This window comes from Erinaceus europaeus (genome assembly GCF_950295315.1).
Source record: "Erinaceus europaeus chromosome 6 unlocalized genomic scaffold, mEriEur2.1 SUPER_6_unloc_3, whole genome shotgun sequence".
NCBI lineage: Eukaryota > Metazoa > Chordata > Mammalia > Eulipotyphla > Erinaceidae > Erinaceus > Erinaceus europaeus.
The window spans coordinates 17,944-30,118 of record NW_026647136.1 but is presented as its reverse complement, the minus strand read 5'-3'; the positions used below and the strand labels follow the sequence as shown (position 1 = coordinate 30,118).

The 12,175-nt window shown below is 49.5% G+C and overlaps 1 pseudogene; it reads left to right on the top strand.

Moving 5' to 3' along the window:
• The first annotated feature begins 8,906 nt into the window (after nucleotides 1–8,906).
• LOC132536174 (cytochrome c oxidase subunit 1-like) lies at nucleotides 8,907–9,941 on the top strand (annotated as a pseudogene).
• Nucleotides 9,942–12,175: the final 2,234 nt, after the last annotated feature.

Genomic DNA, 12,175 nt, shown 5'->3' with positions numbered 1-12,175 from the left:
TTCTTTTCATTGCTAAAAAAATGTCACATTAAGCTTAGCAGGTGGTGCCTCACCTGGTTAAGCACTCATGTTAAACTGTAGGAGGACCTGGGTTCAAGACCCTGGTTCCAACCTGCAGTGGGAAATCTTTACAAGTGGTGCAGATGTGCTGCAGGTATCTCTCTGGTTCTCAAAATCTCTATCCCTCCCTTGTCTCTCAATTCTTGACTGTCCATTCCAAAAAATAAATCAAGATAATAGAAAGCAAAAAAAAAGAAGATGAAGAAGAAGAAGAAGAAGAAGAAGGCAAAATGAAATATCCTAATATTTCAAGGGGCTGCTAAAAACAACGCTTTCCTTATTATGATCCTCAAGCATACCATATTCAGAAAGGGAAAAGACACCGCGTTTTTTTAACCCAGTTTATTTAATACATTTATTCATTTATTTATTGAGGTGTTAATGTTTTACATTCGACAGAAGACTAGGGCTCTTATGCCAGAGGTCTCAAGTACCGCTAGATGGCTCTCTGCCTCTACAAAACCAATTGATCGTGCATCATTCCATCCTTCCATCCATCCATCCTTCCATCCATCCACCCATCCATCCATCCATCCATCCATCCATCCATCCATCCATCCAACTATCAATCGACAATCAACCAAGCTAAGTACAAACGGAGATATAATCTTGAATAATAAAGACAGTCAAACCTGCACAGATACGTTGCCAACTGGGCAGTTTGGCTGAATAGGGCGGAGGAGCTGCTCCAGGGAATGTGGTGGGGCGTGTGGCTGTGGGTGGGGTGAGCAGAGGAGCCTGTGAGCTGGGTCCCATCAGGGACGCGGTGGGGTGGTGTGGGCAGCTGTCACAGGTGAAATGTCAAAAGCGCTCGAGCTGGTGATCAGGGCACCCGGAAGTGAGGAGAGAAAAGAGGAGCGGAGCGGACAGGAGAGGAGAGGAGAAGAGAGGAGAGGACAGGAGAGGACAGGAGAGGAACTGAGAAACCCACCTGGACAGAGGTAGCATACCGGCATCCAGCAAGGCTGGCAGGCATGTAGGTAGCTGTAGCCCGGGCTCCCTGGCTCCTGGGCGCACCTCCTCCTTTGCTCTCTTGGCTGCCAGCCCCAAGGTCCGTCGTCGGTCAGCGCTGTCCTCCCGTTCTTCCGTCCCTCTGTGCCAGGGCCCAGGGGTCTGGTTGCTGCCGCTTGACATAGTGGCAGGACAGTTGGGCTGCCCAGTGCCAGTGCGCATGCGCACAGAATCCTGGGAGGGGGACATCACAGAGGGCTCCAGAGGTTGCTAGGCCACGAGGACCCCGCCCACCTAGTTGACCCCTAGGGAGGCAGTGGTGGTGGCAGCAGCCATGACACCCACCCTGAACTTGATCTGAGGGGTGGTGGCCAGCCACCAGAGCCAGAGCCCCAGGCCAAAGCCAGCTCAGGTGGGCAGGGCTCTGAGGCAAGGGGCACGGTGGGGGCGTGTCCGGGGGCGGGGCCGGCATCTGACAGCCCAGGGCTGGGGTCCAAGGGCCGCCAGGCCCCTGTCCAAGCAAGTGCACTGACACACAGACAGACTGACTGACTGACAGCCCCCAACCCACAGACACCCCCCAGGGCCCTGGGAGCCCTGAGCTGCCCCGGATCTGGCGGGCAGCCACCTGGACACAGGCCTCCACAGTGGAGGCCCCTGTATACCCCGTTGCCTGCTGACAGCGGCCCTCCTCCCCCTCCGTCTACCCCTCCCCCTCCCCTTCCTCATCCTCAGAGGGACTCACTCAGGGCCCTTGGCCTAGGCAAGCCAGGGCTGCTGCTCTGGCTGCTGCAGCTGCTATCCAGTGGGTGGGTGCAGGTATCTGGCCCTGTCACTTCCTGATTCTTGGGACCTGCCTGCCTCCAGCTCCACCCACTCTCCAGTCCAGCCCCCTGCCCCTCCTCCGCAAGGATGCCCCCTTTTCCCCTTGCCCCCTGTCCCCCAGCTCCCCAACTGTCATCTACTGTTTGCCTCCTTTCCTGCCAGCCTGCTGCTGCCCTCCAGCCCTGGGGGCCCTGGGCCAGCCCAGCTGCCATCTTCACCATCCTGCAGGGGGACCTGCCCTAATGCCCTGCCACCACAGGCACACACAGACCTGCACCTATTCAGGGGGTCCCCTGCCTGCAGCCTGCCCCCCAAACAGTCTCGTTCTGCCCCTCAACCCCCTTCTAACCCCTGTCAGGGCCCCTCACACACACCTGGGCATGAGTATCCCACACATGCACATCTCTCCCCTCCCCCTCCACTCCATTTGCTCTAAGGATGGGAAGAGTCTTTTTCTGGGTATACCCAGATGAGTTGGGTCTGTCCAATGTCCTGGGGAGCCGGAACTGCAAACAATCTACAATGTAACATTTGGATCTCAGGCAACCCAATCCCACGTGCGCTGTGCAAGCCTAGGAAGGCGAAAACACCCCACTCTGAGCACAAGGTCTGCCTGGGGCAGTGGCTCCTCCAGTGGACTCAGAGACAGGCAGAGGCAGACAGCGTTTTCAGGTTCAAAACCTGTACTTCCCAGAAGCTGGTCCATCAGTAGGGTAAAAAAAAAAAAAAGGCTTTTTTTTTCCCACTGCCTGACTCTCCTGTGTGATGCCTGTTTCTCAGTGAAACAAGGGACAAAAATCTTTTTGGGAGGGAGCAGGACCAAGATGCAGGCAGGTGGACTCCGTGGAGGGTGGATGGGTAGATGGACCATGTCCTGGCTCTAGAGCCCCAGCTGCTGTTCCAGGCACTCACTGATTCCAGAGATCCCCCTGTGGCTTTTCATGAGACTATTTCCAAGACTGATCCTCAGGATATTGAGGATTCAAAAAATAGACAGGTGATATTGATGTCAAAAGGAAATCCAGGGAGGTTGGGCGGAATGTCAGAGGGTTAAGAGGTGGTGGAGGAAACGAGGGGACAGGCAGAAGGATCTGCAGTATGGCCCCCAGACCCCCACCTGCAGGGGAGTAGCTTTACACGGGGTGAAGCAGATCTTCAGGGGCTCTATCTTTCACTTCCCCCTCTGACTTTCCCCTCCCCTATCCCTTTTTCTCTGTCCTATGCATGGACAGTAACAACAACAACAACAATAAGAAGAAGAAGCACAACAATGATCAAGCTACAAGGGCAGCAAAAGGAGAATAAATGGTCTGCAGGAGCAGTGGATTCCAGGTATATGTATCGAGCACAGGCAGTGACCCTGGAAGCAATAAATAAATAAATAAATATATATATATATATATATATATATAAACTCATAGAGAAAATATACAGGTAATATACATGTATACATGTGTCGGTGTATCCACTTTGTAAATAAATGTACATGCACTTTTGTTTATCTAGTGAAGCAGACCTGCAGGGGTCTACCTTTCTCTCACCCTTCACTGTTTCCACTCCTCTCTCCCTTTCTCTCTGTCCTATGCAAGGACAGTAACAGCAACAACAACGATAATAATAACCACAACAAAGTTCAGGCAACAAGGGCAGCCAAAGGGGAAAACATGGTCTGCAGGAGCAGTGGGTTCGTGGTGCAGGCCCCTAGCCCTGACAATAACCCTGGAGGCAATCAATCAGTCAATCAATCAATCAATAGATAAAGAATACATAAATAAAAAATGCAGGTATTATACATGTATACGTGTCTCTGTGTTTCTACTGAGTCAAATGAAAATGTGCTTTATTTATTTAGTGAAGCAGATCTTCAGGGGGCCTATCTTTCTCTCCCCCATCCCTCTTTAACCTCCTATTTCCATTTTTCTCTGTTCTCCGCAAGGACAGTAACTATCACAACAACAATAATAATATTATTAATAACCACAATATTCAAGCCACAAGGGCAGCAAAAGGGGAAAAAATGGAACATAGGAGCAGTGGATTAGTGGTACTGGCACTGCGCTATGGCAATAACCCCTTGTGGCAATAAATAAATAAATAAATAATACAAGTATTATACAAGAATATGTCCCAGTGTGTGTTTCCACAGTGTAAACGTAAAAGCACTTTTATTTACTTATTTATATTTTATTTATTTCTTACCTAGCCAAGAGAATTTCTTTTCATTGCTAAAAAAATGTCACATTAAGCTTAGCAGGTGGTGCCTCACCTGGTTAAGCACTCATGTTAAACTGTAGGAGGACCTGGGTTCAAGACCCTGGTTCCAACCTGCAGTGGGAAATCTTTACAAGTGGTGCAGATGTGCTGCAGGTATCTCTCTGGTTCTCAAAATCTCTATCCCTCCCTTGTCTCTCAATTCTTGACTGTCCATTCCAAAAAATAAATCAAGATAATAGAAAGCAAAAAAAAAGAAGATGAAGAAGAAGAAGAAGAAGAAGAAGGCAAAATGAAATATCCTAATATTTCAAGGGGCTGCTAAAAACAATGCTTTCCTTATTATGATCCTCACAGCATACCATATTCAGAAAGGGAAAAGACACCGCGTTTTTTTAACCCAGTTTATTTAATACATTTATTCATTTATTTATTGAGGTGTTAATGTTTTACATTCGACAGAAGACTAGGGCTCTTATGCCAGAGGTCTCAAGTACCGCTAGATGGCTCTCTGCCTCTACAAAACCAATTGATCGTGCATCATTCCATCCTTCCATCCATCCATCCTTCCATCCATCCACCCATCCATCCATCCATCCATCCATCCATCCATCCATCCAACTATCAATCGACAATCAACCAAGCTAAGTACAAACGGAGATATAATCTTGAATAATAAAGACAGTCAAACCTGCACAGATACGTTGCCAACTGGGCAGTTTGGCTGAATAGGGCGGAGGAGCTGCTCCAGGGAATGTGGTGGGGCGTGTGGCTGTGGGTGGGGTGAGCAGAGGAGCCTGTGAGCTGGGTCCCATCAGGGACGCGGTGGGGTGGTGTGGGCAGCTGTCACAGGTGAAATGTCAAAAGCGCTCGAGCTGGTGATCAGGGCACCCGGAAGTGAGGAGAGAAAAGAGGAGCGGAGCGGACAGGAGAGGAGAGGAGAAGAGAGGAGAGGACAGGAGAGGAAAGGAGAGGAACTGAGAAACCCACCTGGACAGAGGTAGCATACCGGCATCCAGCAAGGCTGGCAGGCATGTAGGTAGCTGTAGCCCGGGCTCCCTGGCTCCTGGGCGCACCTCCTCCTTTGCTCTCTTGGCTGCCAGCCCCAAGGTCCGTCGTCGGTCAGCGCTGTCCTCCCGTTCTTCCGTCCCTCTGTGCCAGGGCCCAGGGGTCTGGTTGCTGCCGCTTGACATAGTGGCAGGACAGTTGGGCTGCCCAGTGCCAGTGCGCATGCGCACAGAATCCTGGGAGGGGGACATCACAGAGGGCTCCAGAGGTTGCTAGGCCACGAGGACCCCGCCCACCTAGTTGACCCCTAGGGAGGCAGTGGTGGTGGCAGCAGCCATGACACCCACCCTGAACTTGATCTGAGGGGTGGTGGCCAGCCACCAGAGCCAGAGCCCCAGGCCAAAGCCAGCTCAGGTGGGCAGGGCTCTGAGGCAAGGGGCACGGTGGGGGCGTGTCCGGGGGCGGGGCCGGCATCTGACAGCCCAGGGCTGGGGTCCAAGGGCCGCCAGGCCCCTGTCCAAGCAAGTGCACTGACACACAGACAGACTGACTGACTGACAGCCCCCAACCCACAGACACCCCCCAGGGCCCTGGGAGCCCTGAGCTGCCCCGGATCTGGCGGGCAGCCACCTGGACACAGGCCTCCACAGTGGAGGCCCCTGTATACCCCGTTGCCTGCTGACAGCGGCCCTCCTCCCCCTCCGTCTACCCCTCCCCCTCCCCTTCCTCATCCTCAGAGGGACTCACTCAGGGCCCTTGGCCTAGGCAAGCCAGGGCTGCTGCTCTGGCTGCTGCAGCTGCTATCCAGTGGGTGGGTGCAGGTATCTGGCCCTGTCACTTCCTGATTCTTGGGACCTGCCTGCCTCCAGCTCCACCCACTCTCCAGTCCAGCCCCCTGCCCCTCCTCCGCAAGGATGCCCCCTTTTCCCCTTGCCCCCTGTCCCCCAGCTCCCCAACTGTCATCTACTGTTTGCCTCCTTTCCTGCCAGCCTGCTGCTGCCCTCCAGCCCTGGGGGCCCTGGGCCAGCCCAGCTGCCATCTTCACCATCCTGCAGGGGGACCTGCCCTAATGCCCTGCCACCACAGGCACACACAGACCTGCACCTATTCAGGGGGTCCCCTGCCTGCAGCCTGCCCCCCAAACAGTCTCGTTCTGCCCCTCAACCCCCTTCTAACCCCTGTCAGGGCCCCTCACACACACCTGGGCATGAGTATCCCACACATGCACATCTCTCCCCTCCCCCTCCACTCCATTTGCTCTAAGGATGGGAAGAGTCTTTTTCTGGGTATACCCAGATGAGTTGGGTCTGTCCAATGTCCTGGGGAGCCGGAACTGCAAACAATCTACAATGTAACATTTGGATCTCAGGCAACCCAATCCCACGTGCGCTGTGCAAGCCTAGGAAGGCGAAAACACCCCACTCTGAGCACAAGGTCTGCCTGGGGCAGTGGCTCCTCCAGTGGACTCAGAGACAGGCAGAGGCAGACAGCGTTTTCAGGTTCAAAACCTGTACTTCCCAGAAGCTGGTCCCTCAGTAGGGTAAAAAAAAAAAAAAGGCTTTTTTTTCCCACTGCCTGACTCTCCTGTGTGATGCCTGTTTCTCAGTGAAACAAGGGACAAAAATCTTTTTGGGAGGGAGCAGGACCAAGATGCAGGCAGGTGGACTCCGTGGAGGGTGGATGGGTAGATGGACCATGTCCTGGCTCTAGAGCCCCAGCTGCTGTTCCAGGCACTCACTGATTCCAGAGATCCCCCTGTGGCTTTTCATGAGACTATTTCCAAGACTGATCCTCAGGATATTGAGGATTCAAAAAATAGACAGGTGATATTGATGTCAAAAGGAAATCCAGGGAGGTTGGGCGGAATGTCAGAGGGTTAAGAGGTGGTGGAGGAAACGAGGGGACAGGCAGAAGGATCTGCAGTATGGCCCCCAGACCCCCACCTGCAGGGGAGTAGCTTTACAGGGGGTGAAGCAGATCTTCAGGGGCTCTATCTTTCACTTCCCCCTCTGACTTTCCCCTCCCCTATCCCTTTTTCTCTGTCCTATGCATGGACAGTAACAACAACAACAACAATAAGAAGAAGAAGCACAACAATGATCAAGCTACAAGGGCAGCAAAAGGAGAATAAATGGTCTGCAGGAGCAGTGGATTCCAGGTATATGTATCGAGCACAGGCAGTGACCCTGGAAGCAATAAATAAATAAATATATAAATATATATATATATATATATATATATATATATATATATATAACTCATAGAGAAAATATACAGGTAATATACATGTATACATGTGTCGGTGTATCCACTTTGTAAATAAATGTACATGCACTTTTGTTTATCTAGTGAAGCAGACCTGCAGGGGTCTACCTTTCTCTCACCCTTCACTGTTTCCACTCCTCTCTCCCTTTCTCTCTGTCCTATGCAAGGACAGTAACAGCAACAACAACGATAATAATAACCACAACAAAGTTCAGGCAACAAGGGCAGCCAAAGGGGAAAACATGGTCTGCAGGAGCAGTGGGTTCGTGGTGCAGGCCCCTAGCCCTGACAATAACCCTGGAGGCAATCAATCAGTCAATCAATCAATCAATAGATAAAGAATACATAAATAAAAAATGCAGGTATTATACATGTATACGTGTCTCTGTGTTTCTACTGAGTCAAATGAAAATGTGCTTTATTTATTTAGTGAAGCAGATCTTCAGGGGGCCTATCTTTCTCTCCCCCATCCCTCTTTAACCTCCTATTTCCATTTTTCTCTGTTCTCCGCAAGGACAGTAACTATCACAACAACAATAATAATATTATTAATAACCACAATATTCAAGCCACAAGGGCAGCAAAAGGGGAAAAAATGGAACATAGGAGCAGTGGATTAGTGGTACTGGCACTTCTATATGGCAATAACCCCTTGTGGCAATAAATAAATAAATAAATAATACAAGTCATATACAAGAATATGTCCCAGTGTGTGTTTCCACAGTGTAAACGTAAAAGCACTTTTATTTACTTATTTATATTTTATTTATTTCTTACCTAGCCAAGAGAATTTCTTTTCATTGCTAAAAAAATGTCACATTAAGCTTAGCAGGTGGTGCCTCACCTGGTTAAGCACTCATGTTAAACTGTAGGAGGACCTGGGTTCAAGACCCTGGTTCCAACCTGCAGTGGGAAATCTTTACAAGTGGTGCAGATGTGCTGCAGGTATCTCTCTGGTTCTCAAAATCTCTATCCCTCCCTTGTCTCTCAATTCTTGACTGTCCATTCCAAAAAATAAATCAAGATAATAGAAAGCAAAAAAAAAAAAAGAAGAAGAAGAAGAAGGCAAAATGAAATATCCTAATATTTCAAGGGGCTGCTAAAAACAACGCTTTCCTTATTATGATCCTCAAAGCGTACCATATTCAGAAAGGGAAAAGACACCGCGTTTTTTTAACCCAGGTTATTTAATACATTTATTCATTTATTTATTGAGGTGTTAATGTTTTACATTCGACAGAAGACTAGGGCTCTTATGCCAGAGGTCTCAAGTACCCCTAGATGGCTCTCTGCCTCTACAAAACCAATTGATCGTGCATCATTCCATCCTTCCATCCATCCATCCTTCCATCCATCCACCCATCCATCCATCCATCCATCCAACTATCAATCGACAATCAACCAAGCTAAGTACAAACGGAGATATAATCTTGAATAATAAAGACAGTCAAACCTGCACAGATACGTTTCATCTATTTTGGGGGCAATTAATTTTATTACTACTATTATTAATATAAAACCACCTGCTGTATCCCAATATCAAACCCCCTTATTCGTCTGATCCATCTTGATTACTGCTATCCTTCTACTTCTAGCTCTCCCAGTTCTAGCCGCAGGTATTACTATACTACTGACAGACCGTAATCTTAATACAACTTTTTTTGATCCCTCAGGAGGAGGTGACCCCATCTTATACCAGCACTTATTTTGATTTTTCGGTCACCCTGAAGTTTATATTCTTATTCTTCCAGGATTCGGCATTATTTCCCACATTGTAACTTATTATTCAGGTAAAAAAGAGCCTTTCGGCTATATAGGAATAGTATGAGCCATGATATCTATTGGATTTTTAGGGTTCATTTTATGGGCTCACCATATATTTACTGTAGGTTTAGATGTTGATACCCGAGCATACTTTACATCAGCTAGTATAATCATTGCCATCCCCACAGGAGTAAAAGTATTTAGCTGACTAGCAACACTTCACGGAGGTCATATTAAATGATCCCCAGCAATAATATGAGCCTTAGGCTTTATCTTTTTATTTACCGTTGGAGGCCTTACAGGAATTGTTTTAGCCAACTCATCATTAGATATTATTCTCCACGATACTTACTATGTTGTAGCACATTTTCACTACGTATTATCTATAGGAGCTGTATTTGCCATTATGGGGGGGTTCATTCATTGATTCCCCTTATTCACAGGATACACACTTAATGATACTTGAGCCAAAATCCATTTTATTATTATATTTATAGGCGTAAATATTACCTTTTTCCCTCAACATTTCCTTGGACTAGCAGGAATACCTCGTCGATACTCAGACTACCCTGATGCCTATACAACATGAAATACCGTATCATCAATAGGATCATTTATTTCACTAACAGCCGTGATACTTATAGTTTTTTTAATTTGAGAAGCATTCGCTGCAAAACGAGAGATTCTTAAAATTGAATTTACGAATACAAATATTGAATGACTACATGGATGCCCTCCTCCATATCATACATTTGAAGAACCAACATATGTATTAACAAAATAAGAAAGGAAGGAATTGAACCCCCAAAAATTGGTTTCAAGCCAATCTTATAACCACTATAACTTTCTCGAAGCAAGAGATTTTAGTATTAATAAATACGTTACTTTGTCAAAGTAAAAGTAAAGGTTATAATCCTTTATTTCTCTTATGGCTTATCCTCTAGAATTAGGCTTACAAGATGCCTCTTCACCCATTATAGAAGAACTCCTATATTTCCACGACCATACTTTAATAATTGTATTTCTTATTAGCTCATTAGTTTTATATATTATCTCTGCTATACTTACTACAAATCTTATGCATACAAGTACAGTAGATGCTCAAGAAATTGAAACTGTATGAACAATCCTTCCTGCAGTTATTCTCATCTTAATTGCCCTACCCTCCTTGCGCATTCTATATATAATAGAGGAAATAAATGACCCTTCACTTACAATAAAAACTTTAGGCCACCAATGATACTGAAGTTACGAATACTCAGATTTTGAAGACTTATCTTTAGACTCATATATAATTCCCACTTCAGATCTCAACCTAGGCATATTTCGACTTTTAGAAGTAGATAATCGTATTGTTCTCCCCACAGATACTACGACCCGCATTCTAATTTCATCAGAAGATGTCCTTTCTGAGAAACTGAGAACCTTTCTGAGAACTGAGAAACCCACCTGGACAGAGGTAGCATACCGGCATCCAGCAAGGCAGGCAGGCATGTAGGTAGCTGTAGCCAGGGCTCCCTGGCTCCTGGGCGCACCTCCTCCTTTGCTCTCTTGGCTGCCAGCCCCGAGGTCCGTCGTCGGTCAGCGCTGTCCTCCCATACTTCCGTCCCTCTGTGCCAGGGCCCAGGGGTCTGGTTGCTGCCGCTTGATATAGTGGCAGGACAGTTGGGCTGCCCAGTGCCAGTGCGCATGCGCACAGAATCCTGGGAGGGGGACATCACAGAGGGCTCGAGAGGTTGCTAGGCCACGAGGACCCCGCCCACCCAGTTGACCCCTAGGGAGGCAGTGGTGGTGGCAGCAGCCATGACACCCACCCTGAACTTGATCTGAGGGGTGGTGGCCAGCCACCAGAGCCAGAGCCCCAGGCCAAAGCCAGCGCAGGTCGGCAGGGCTCTGAGGCAAGGGGCACGGTGGGGGCGTGTCCGGGGGCGGGGCCGGCATCTGACAGCCCAGGGCTGGGGTCCAAGGGCCGCCAGGCCCTGTCCAAGCAAGTGCACTGACACACCGACAGACTGACTGACTGACAGCCCCCAACCCACAGACACCCCCCAGGGCCCTGGGAGCCCTGAGCTGCCCCAAATCTGGCGGGCAGCCACCTGGACACAGGCCTCCATAGTGGAGGCCCCTGTAGACCCCGTTGCCTGCTGACAGCGGCCCTCCTCCCCCTCCCTGTACCCCTCCCCCTCCCCTTCCTCATCCTCAGAGGGACTCACTCAGGGCCCTTAGCCTAGGCAAGCCAGGGCTGCTGCTCTGGCTGCTGCAGCTGCTATCCAGTGGGTGGGTGCAGGTATCTGGCCCTGTCACTTCCTGATTCTTGGGACCTGCCTGCCTCCAGCTCCACCCACTCTCCAGTCCAGCCCCCTGCCCCTCCTCTGCAAGGATGCCCCCTTTTCCCCTTGCCCCCTGTCCCCCAGCTCCCCAACTGTCATCTACTGTTTGCCTCCTTTCCTGCCAGCCTGCTGCTGCCCTCCAGCCCAGGGGGCCCGGGGCCAGCCCAGCTGCCATCTTCACCAACCTGCAGGGGGACCTGCCCTAACGCCCTGCCACCACAGGCACACACAGCCCTGCACCTATTCAGGGGCTCCCCTGCCTGCAGCCTGCCCGCCAAACAGTCTCCTTCTGCCCCTCAACCCCCTTCTAACCCCTGTCAAGGCCCCTCACACACACCTGGGCTTGAGTATCCCACACATGCACATCTCTCCCCTCCCCCTCCACTCCATTTGCACTAAGGATGGGAAGAGTCTTTTTCTGGGTATCCCCAGAGGAGTTGGGTCTGTCCAATGTCCTGGGGAGCCGGAACTGCAAACAATCTACAATGTAACATTTGGATCTCAGGCAACACAATCCCAAGTGCGCTGTGCAAGCCTAGGACTGGCGAAAACACCCCACTCTGAGCACAAGGTCTGCCTGGGGCAGTGGCTCCTCCAGTGGACTCAGAGACAGGCAGAGGCAGACAGCGTTTTCAGGTTCAAAACCTGTACTTCCCAGAAGCTGGTCCATCAGTAGGGTAAAAAAAAAAAAAAAGGCTTTTTATTTTTCCCCACTGCCTGACTCTCCTGTGTGATGCCTGTTTCTCAGTGAAACAAGGGAC